The following is a 9,442-nucleotide window of genomic DNA, read 5'->3' as shown; positions in this document are numbered from 1 at the left end:
ATGGGCAGAGCCATCCCTAAGGCTGTGCGGGGCCCAGGGCATATCAGCCTGTGCAGGACTCAGAGGGACCCAGTTGTGCAGGATTGGGTGGCAAGCAGCTTGAGGAGTGGCCAGAACCAGCAGAGCAGGAGGAGGTAAGTGGCAAGTGGCTGAAGCTGGCGGTGCTTGGCAGTCATTGTGCATGGTGGCTGCAGAGGGGTCTGTACAGGACTGTCCATGGGGCCCCCCAAACCACGGGGCTTGGGGCGGATGCTCCAACTTACCCCCCTGTCATGGCCCCGGGTATATGATTCATGGAGTGGGGGCTCCTGCCACTGCACACCGCCAGTCTGGGAGGGCATGGGAGCAGGCGTGTGCCCCCAGATCTGAGTAGGGTGATCTGGGCTGAATTGCACTCTGGATGGGCAGTGAAAGGTGGTGGGAGCAGGGGCATGCACTCCCACCACTGACCCAAACTCCCTGCACCTCCCAGACAAGCTACAACTTCATCCCAGCTGGGCAAGCAGTGGCAGGGCATGGAGGTGGGCATGTGCACCTGGACTGAGCCTGGCCTGGCAGCAAGGGCTATGGGGAATTTTAGGGTGGCTGCAGCCCCGCCATAGCCTATGCTCCACTGCGCTCTGCAGGGTGGGTGGAGGCTCTGGGCTGCAGTTTGAGCTAGCTTCCCAGAGCACAGCCTGGCTCACACCTCCCAGAGTGCAATCTGTCCCATGCCTCCTGAAGTGCAGTCCTCCCCGCACAGATCTGGGTGCACATGCCTGCTCCCATGCCCTCCTGGACCAGCAGCGCGTGGTGTAGTGCAGTGGACTGCTGCCTGTTTAGTCTATGGCCCCGCCCTGAGTCCCACACTCCCTCGCCCCAGCTGGGCAGTTTGTCCCAGCCCCAGTCCCAGCCCCAATCACTCCTTTGCTGTGGGGGTGTTGATTTTGTCCCCCCACACCGCTTCTCTCCCTGCTCTGCCCACTACAACAGACTTATTAGCTTGAGGCAGCTGTGCTAGTGTCCTCGAGGACTGCTGCCTGTCTACTCTACGGCCAAATCTCTGAATCAGTCTGAATCTTTTCTGGATTATTTCAGAGGCTTCTGATTTGATTTGGAGATTTTAATTGGTCTCCTGATTTGATTCAGATTTGGAGATTCAGTCGCTGAATTGGGCCAAATCTCCTTTGAATCAAATCAGCTACCGAAGCTTTGCACAGCCCTACTGGCCGCCCTCTCTTTCCAGCGCTGGATATGCTGGGAATTTACACAGCATGCTGGGTGCAGTATGTGAAATACTGGGTGCAGTATCTACATGTGAAATTAATGCAACACAGAGCAGTTTGAGCTGCTCCCGAGCTCAGCATCTACATGTGTGCCCAGGACAGCAGCAATTTGAGCCAGGGTGAAGCAGCCCTAGGCTGGCAGCAAGCTCAGGGGGCAGCCCTGGGCTCCAGTTGGTGGCATCAGGCACCGGAGGGGCTAACTGGGGTGCAGGAGGGCTAAAGTGTGGAGCCATATGGCAGGCATCCCCCTCACTTTAGCACCCTCATGCCCCAGCCAGCCCCTGTTACCATCTACATGTGTGTTTCTTCCCACTTAATTACTCCACTGTAAGCTAGTACTGTCCTTGAGAGTATTATCTTATGGTGGAGTTAGTTAATTTACTGTGCCCTAATACTGGCACACATATAGACAATGAAGCACACATGTAGATGCAGTAAAGAGCATGTGTAGATGCAACCTTTGTGTATAATAGCATTGCAGTGGAGAGAAGGTGGCTACGGGCTTTCACAGAGGGGCAACTCTAATCATTCAGGTGGAAATTGGATCTAAACTTTATGTAAGTGGCATTTACTGCCCCTTCTATGTGGGCCTTTAGCTTTGAACTAAGAGCTTACACGCAGGCAGTTACCATGGAGAAGTTGGCATGCTGTAAATACCTACCCACAAGCAGCTTGTGGTAGCTTGTTTTATTGTTCCTATAACCCTGAGTTCCAGTGTGGATCTAGCCCCATGCTTTTTTTTTTTTAAAGCAAAGTTCCTCTGGAAAGTAATCTGCTGACTGATTAAATATCCAACAACGTTCATCCTTTTTTTTGCTAAAGGCTAGGTCTTAACTGGCCATTTTACAAACTGATTATTGTAGGCAGAAGTCAGCATTTCTCAAGTCCATGGCATTTTAGTGAAACTTTAATAAAGTAAAATATTTAAACATTTTGAAGGGAGTAGGGAATCAAAACCTCTTTTTAAAGGAAATTGGTTCGGAGTGGAAAATGCAGTAAAACTGAACAAATGAAAGCCACTTAAAACAATCAACAGGGAAGTTCTTGCCTTGATACATTATATTTTTTTCATGTCTAACAAAAGCTCCCTCTGTGAACAAAAAGCGAATTTCTTCAGTGAGCAAACAGTACAGATATCTGAACAAATCAAACCCTCATTCAACTTCACAGCCTTGGGAAATAAAAAGTGCATGTTTCATAATAAATGACCATGTACATTTAATGTACATTAAGGTATATGACAGGATTTGAAGAGGTTTTTTTTAAATGAACTTTATTTATTATTGTATGTCTCTGGTGTCATGCAAGGTATTTCCATATGCAGTAAACACTATATTCCAGCATTGACTATATAAAACACATATTCTGGTATCATACAGGATGTTTTAATAATGATCTTGCATTTGTACAGTGCTTATCCCAATGTGCTTTACATACTAATCTGTTTATTCTGCACAGTGATTTCTCACTTCCAGCTGTGAAATATGGCCACCTCTGGTGAAACAGAACAATTGTGATAACCATCAACAGCACTGCTAGCACACTGCAATTTAGGACAGGAAGTGCAGATTTTCCTGCCAACTGCAGACATAGATATAGGCAGAAAGTAATAATTAAAATCAAAATTTGGCCAAGATGTCAGTACAAAAAAAGCTCCAAAAAGCACCTAAACTTTACATTTCATTTAAACAGAACACCTCTACAAGCCCAATAGGGCAGTAACATAGTGGAACATTTGTTTCTTACACATGCAAAGAGATGTGTGCTATATATTGAATTGCCAATGCTAATTCATATAGGATACAGGACTATTGGCCTGATTCAAAACACCCTGGCTTTTGAAATCTTCAAGAATGATAACATACTTTTAAGATCTCTTAAAAGGCAGAGTATGTTATACTAGAGGATGCAGAGAGCGTGACTGTAAAAATAACAAAAAAAGTATGCATTCCACACTTCTGTTTCAGGGCCCATAAAGTTATACATGTGAGTGACAGAATTTAGACATGTACTGGTAGGCATCATTAATGGATATAAAATGGAAGTGCTTCTAAAAATCAGGTTGGTAATGCTTAAGTAAATGACTTGAGTCTTTAGAAAATTAAGCCTCTTCAAGATTTAGGAGATATCAGTCCAGTTTTTATACAAAATGCAAAGAATCAGAGAATGTAGCTCATTGCTACAGTGACATCCATCTTCATGAATGCACTATCATGTGCTCTCTTAAGAAACTAGCATAAGTGTTATAAAAGAACTATCATTATAAATTATCTCATCACTTGGATGGATGGCTAGGGACCAGTTATGGGATACCTATTATTTCTGCAACAGCACCTGAAATGTATAGCTCATTCAAGCATCATTTTAGGTTTGACTACATTTTTTTTCCTAAAATCTTTCAAAGCCAGGTAAATACACAGGTGTTGCTGTCTTCTGGTTTTTAAACATAGGGTTGGCCTTAGGAAAAATGGTGCAATGGGCAAACATATTTTGGTGTCTCCCTCCCCCAGTGCCCCCTTCCAACACCTTATCAGCACTGAGGCAGGCAAGCAGGGGTGCAGGCCTGAAGCAGGCACCACCCTGCCTGCACTGCCTGGCACAGTCCCTCCTGAGCAGTGGCCTCAGGGACCCGAGTGCCTCAGAGATGTTGGGTCCCAAACCTCAGATAGATGGCACTACCCATGCCCTGCATTGCCTCCTGGAGGGCTGCAAAAGTGGGCTGCTCCCAGGGAGCTGCCATGGCAGGGCAGGGATGTATCCTGCCACTGCCTGAACCTGGTGTGGGGCTGAGGCTAGGGGCCACTTGGGTGGAGATGCTGGGGCTGGTCCAGCACACCCCCTGGCTCTCTCCACCTGCCCCTCCCTGCACCGTGCCAGGATCTTAGGGCAACGGGGGGGGGACAGCAGCACTGCCCCACATGGATGAGTGGGGGGGTCATCAAGAGACCCCATGGGAGCAGGAGGCAGCAACTGGGCTCAGCTGGCCCCTGCTAGGCTCAGTAAGGCACCACTTCTCCCATCTGGGGAGAGGATTAGCTGGGGTGGGGCAGGTTGACAGGGTGTTGGGTACCCCCCTGAGCACAGTGCCCTAGACAGTCACCCACCCATAAGGCTGGCTCTGATTAAACATCACATAACGTATTTCATAAGAACAGTGTTGAAAGTACTGTGGTTTAATAGTCTTAAATCCTGATGATTTTACCCAATAGGGTTCTCCTATAAATATTTTTGTTGTTGTCATCATTACTGTGCTTGAATAGCTATTTTCCTTGAGTTTAACACATATTGTTATATGAGTTTCAGATGAAAAGTAAAAAAAAAAAACAACCCCCCCCAAAAATCATGAATCAGTATTAAAATTCTTCCCAAATGTGTCACACTCATCAAAAGTTCTCTCAAAACTTTGCCTAAACTGAGCTGAAGTTTTGCTATCATGTATTTTAGATGAATGTGGCCTGCATTTAGCCTGAAAAAGGGGGACTTATTCAAGGTCTTTCTGAAATTCCATTTTGGGTAACTTTATTCTGCAACAGATAAATTCACCATTTCAATTTCCAATCCAATTTCAAATAGCTATGCTATTCTTCATTTTCTATCCTAAATTGCTATTTAGCATTCAAGTATGTAATGAGACAGCTGCATTTCATATGAACTGATGCCAAGAAGAAATTATGGAAAGATGTCTCAGGGGATATAAGCAGGCCTTCCCGCAGCTCCGAAAGAATGAGGATGGAGTAAGGTTTGAAGTCTTTGTATTGTGTTCAAGAGGACCTAGGAAGACAGTAGAAATCCTTCAGTTCAGCATCTTAAGTTAACCTGTGAGGAGGCTTTTGAAAAGTTGTTGAGAAGGTCAGCAAAAAACATAAAATGTAGTCAATGGATTGGTTCAGGAGAAGAAGAGGGAGTTCACTACTGGTGATACCAGCTGTTTAAAAATTGTGATAGACTTCCCCCCATCCTTCCCCTGCCTCTACTATCAAAATCATTACGTTGTTTTCTTTATTATAAAAAAATAAGGCCAGTGATTTCAAATAAAAAATTTTGGGTTCTCCTGGTTTTTGAGTCCTCAGGAATCATTCACTTTGTTCTTCCAATCTCCTCTTCTTAACCATAATAAGGCCTAGAAACTTACTCTATTTCTCAATGAAAATTGTGGTTGTCATCCAACTCCTATTGATCTGAGGAGCACAAGCTTTCAAATGAAAATCCAGTATCACAAGACATGTCATAAAATCATGACAGTTGGCAATAGTATTCATGTTTATATTTAAAAGAAAAAGGGTTGTTTTTGTGGGGGGGACAGACGCTTCAGAGACAGAAGAAATATAGAAAGTTATGGTTCTGACATGGTGCCTGCATCATCATTGCTGAGGACCCAAAGACTGAAGATTTTGAAAGAGGCAAGTGTGAGTTCCCACTAACACTGATGAGCTAAGTGAGGATGCTCTCATCCTCTTCTAGAGAAAAGAGAAGAGGTACACATCCTCAGAGAAGGGCTATAATACGGTGAAAGAAAGCAGTTGACGACCTGAATTGTTGTCTGAAGACCTGAATTGTTGTCTATCTTGAGGACATAAGTCTTGAAATCTGCTTATAGGGTCAAACCACTTTTCTGAGAGAGGGAAACTGAGATGCAGCTGCTGTCGCAAGGTGGAAAGGGCTACAATCTTTCCTGCAAAGAAAAGCAGCTGTAAAAAGGAGAGAGAAAAGAATAGTTATGTCTTGATCCACATCTTGCATGCATTTGGCAATACATTATATAACATCAGCTGAAGTTCAGATGTGTTTGTTTTTAAGCGCTGGTGTTTGGTGGAGCCAAAAAATAAGCTGGCTTTCATTTTAGCAACATTAAAATGTATAATATGGAAAAAAAATCAGTCACATCTCCAAAGAGCTCATTTAATTTCTGGTTTTATTTCCCAGGCTGGTAGTTTGCTACAGAAAACCAGTTCTTGATTAATATGCATCATTAATCATTTAAATAAATGTGGACCCTATTATTTCAAAGAACAAACAATGCCATTTGACTGCTAATTCAGCATCCTAATTAGAAGTCTTCAGGTGTGCTACATGACAACATACTTTTCATAAAAATGAATAAACCTTAGTTTCAGGGTCATTCACTAGCGTTTATTGCTGAGTTATTCCTTTTTTAAGTGTAGGATATACACTTAAATTCAGATAAGGGTCCAGCTCAAAAGCAATCTCAGAAGAAAAGAAGTGAATAATGATGCTTATAATTAGAGTCTAAAGCAGGTGAGGCTTTGAAAAAGCAGCAAGCTGAAATGTCAGTGGGTGCTTTGCTCTCCTATTTATCAATGATCGTTTTGCAATTACAGTGTGACTTTTTAAAAATAAAAATGTATAGGTCTTCCTTTTCCTTTTTGAGTAATATTGCCTCCTATAAGAATTAGAGTGCTAACTCTTCAATATTTTCTTAGATATCCCTCTCTTTGAGAGTGCTGTGTGAGTTGTCAATCAGTAACCATGTAAAATGGCTGGATAATTAATCTGTAGTATACACAACTGATAAAATAAGGCCAGTCTTCACAGACTGGCATCTTGGGGCTACTCTTCACCTGATGTAAACTGATTTATCTGTATTGACTTCATAGAGCTATGTCATATACACCAGCTGAAGATCCAGCCTTTGATGTGAAACACTAGAAATGTTTTTGTTGTATTATGTGAAAGTTGAATTTTAATAGAAATGCAGTGGAGAAACAAGTTTTCTTTGCAAATGCATTTGAACACCACTGAGTTTTTGTTGCCCAGGTATGATGAAAAATAGTATGATACAGTTATTTGCTACTTGTCTCGTGGCCAATACATATTTAGAAGTTACTCTGTTGTAAAGCAACATCTTTCAGTGTGCATGTATATCTTAATGCATATTGTAATCATTATATCATCGTCATCATTCCTTTGCTTCTATAATGATTGGTCAGTTCATAAAGTTATAGGAAAATAGGGCTGAAAAAGACATCATCGGCCCCCTGTTCAAGGCAGGATCATCTCTGATTAAACCAACACAACCAAGTGTTCATTTAACCTGCTCTTGCAAACTTCCAAGGATGGAGATTCCAGTTTCTCTAGGTGGCCTGTTGCGATGCCTGACCACCCTCACAGCGAGACAGTTCCTCTTAATCTCCAACCTAAATATCCCCTGATACAGCTTGAAAGCATTGCTTCTAGTCCTGTCCTCTGCAGCCACGGATGAAGGACAATCTCCATCCTCTCTGTAATCATCCTTTATGTATCTGAAGACTGTTATCACATTCTCTACTCTGTCTCTCCTTCTCCAGACTAAATAATTTTAGCTCTTTCAACCTTTCTTCATAAGTCATGCCTCCCAGGTCCCTAATCATTTGTATTGCTCTGTAGCTGGAAACTTTCCACATCCTTCTTGAAGTGTGTGGCCCAAAACTGGACACAGTACTTCAGGTGGGGCCTCACAAGTACAGAAGAATTTCTTCCCTCGATTTGCAAGTGACAGTTCTGTTGTTACAACAGAGTATACTGTTGGCCTTTATGGCAACAAGACATTATTGACTCATATTCAGTATATGGTCTGCGGTAACCCTCAGGTTCTTCTCTGCAGTACTGGAGCCTAGACATCTATTCCCCAGTCTGTATCTATGCATGCAATTATTCTGTCTCAAGTGAGGGACTCTGCACTTGTTGAATCCTTGTTGAATCTCATTTTGATAGAGCTTGAGGACAATTTCTCATGTTTATCCTGGTCATTATGGAACCTAGCTATACCCTCTGGAGCATCTGCAACTCCTCCCAGCTTGATGTCATACACAAATTGACTAATTGTGCACTTTATCCCATCATCCAAATCATTAATGAAGACATTAAACAATACCCGACCCAGGACAGACCTTTGGGAACCCCACTCAATGCCCCATCCCAATTAAGCATTGAGTCGTTGATGAGTACTTGTTGCGTATGATGATCCAACAAGTTATTTATCTACATTGCAGTATTTTCATCTAGTCTGTATTTCCTTAACTTGTTAATGAAAATGTCATGACAGACAGTGTCAAAAGCCTTGTTACTGTCAAAGTATACCACATCCACTACCCCCTGCCCATCCACAGAGCCTGTCACCTTATCATGGAAGGAAATCTAGGTGATTAGACATGACTTACTTTTAGTGAATCTGTGTTGGCTGTTCCTGATCACTTTTTTCTTCTATACTGTCTTCATAAGATTTCTTGCTTCATGATCTTTTCAGGTATCAAAGTCAAGCTGACTGGGCTGTAGTTCCTCATTCTCCCCTTAAACACGGGCACTATACTTGCCCTTTTCCAGTCATCCGAGATCTCACTCAATCTCCATAAATTCTCAAAGAGAATAGCCAATGAGTGAAATTACCTCAGCCTGTTTTTTCAGTACTGTAGGGAGCATCCCATCTGTCCCTACCAATTTGAAAGCATCTAACTTTTCTAAGTAATCTCTAACCTATTTTTTTATTACTCAAAGCTGTGTGTCTCCTCCCCTCTCCCTGTTACCAACTGCACTTGTTAACTGATATTTGTGAAAACCGCAGTAAAAAAAGAACATTAAATACTTCAGCTTTCTTTGCATCAACAGTCACTAGCTTGCTTTCCTCATTCTGTAAGGGACCAATGGTTTCTCTGGTTTTCCTCTTACTTTTGACATACTTGCAGAATCTCCTTTTATTGCCTTTTATATCTTTTTATGTCCCTTGCCAGCTGCATCTCAATTCATGCCTTGGCCTTCCTAATTTTCTTCTTGCATGCCCATATGATATGCCCTTATATTCTTTCTTAGTACTATCACTAAGTTTCCACTTGTTATAGGATTCTTTTTTGAGTTTCAACTCATTTAAGAGATTGCTGTTTAGCAATGTTTGGTATGCCATGATATGGTTGTAGCATTATATACCAATACTCTTCTCAAAAGAGGTTATCTACAATAGGAGAAACAGTTTTCATGCAGAAAAGCTATATTGGTTTTCTGTTTGGGGGCTAGGTGGTTTTTAGTTTTTTTTGCGGGGGGTCATTTCCACAACTAACATGCCCAAATAAAAGGACTCATTTTGGTTTGTTAGTAGAACGTATAGAAATTCCCTTAAGTAAGAGTTTTGTGTTCATAGTTTCATAGTTTCTAGAGTTGGAAGGGACCTGAGCAGATCATCTAGTCCG

Source organism: Crocodylus porosus, unplaced genomic scaffold (assembly GCF_001723895.1).
Source record: "Crocodylus porosus isolate Cpor-Errol unplaced genomic scaffold, CroPor_comp1, whole genome shotgun sequence".
Lineage (NCBI taxonomy): Eukaryota > Metazoa > Chordata > Crocodylia > Crocodylidae > Crocodylus > Crocodylus porosus.
This window is presented reverse-complemented; position numbering follows the sequence as displayed.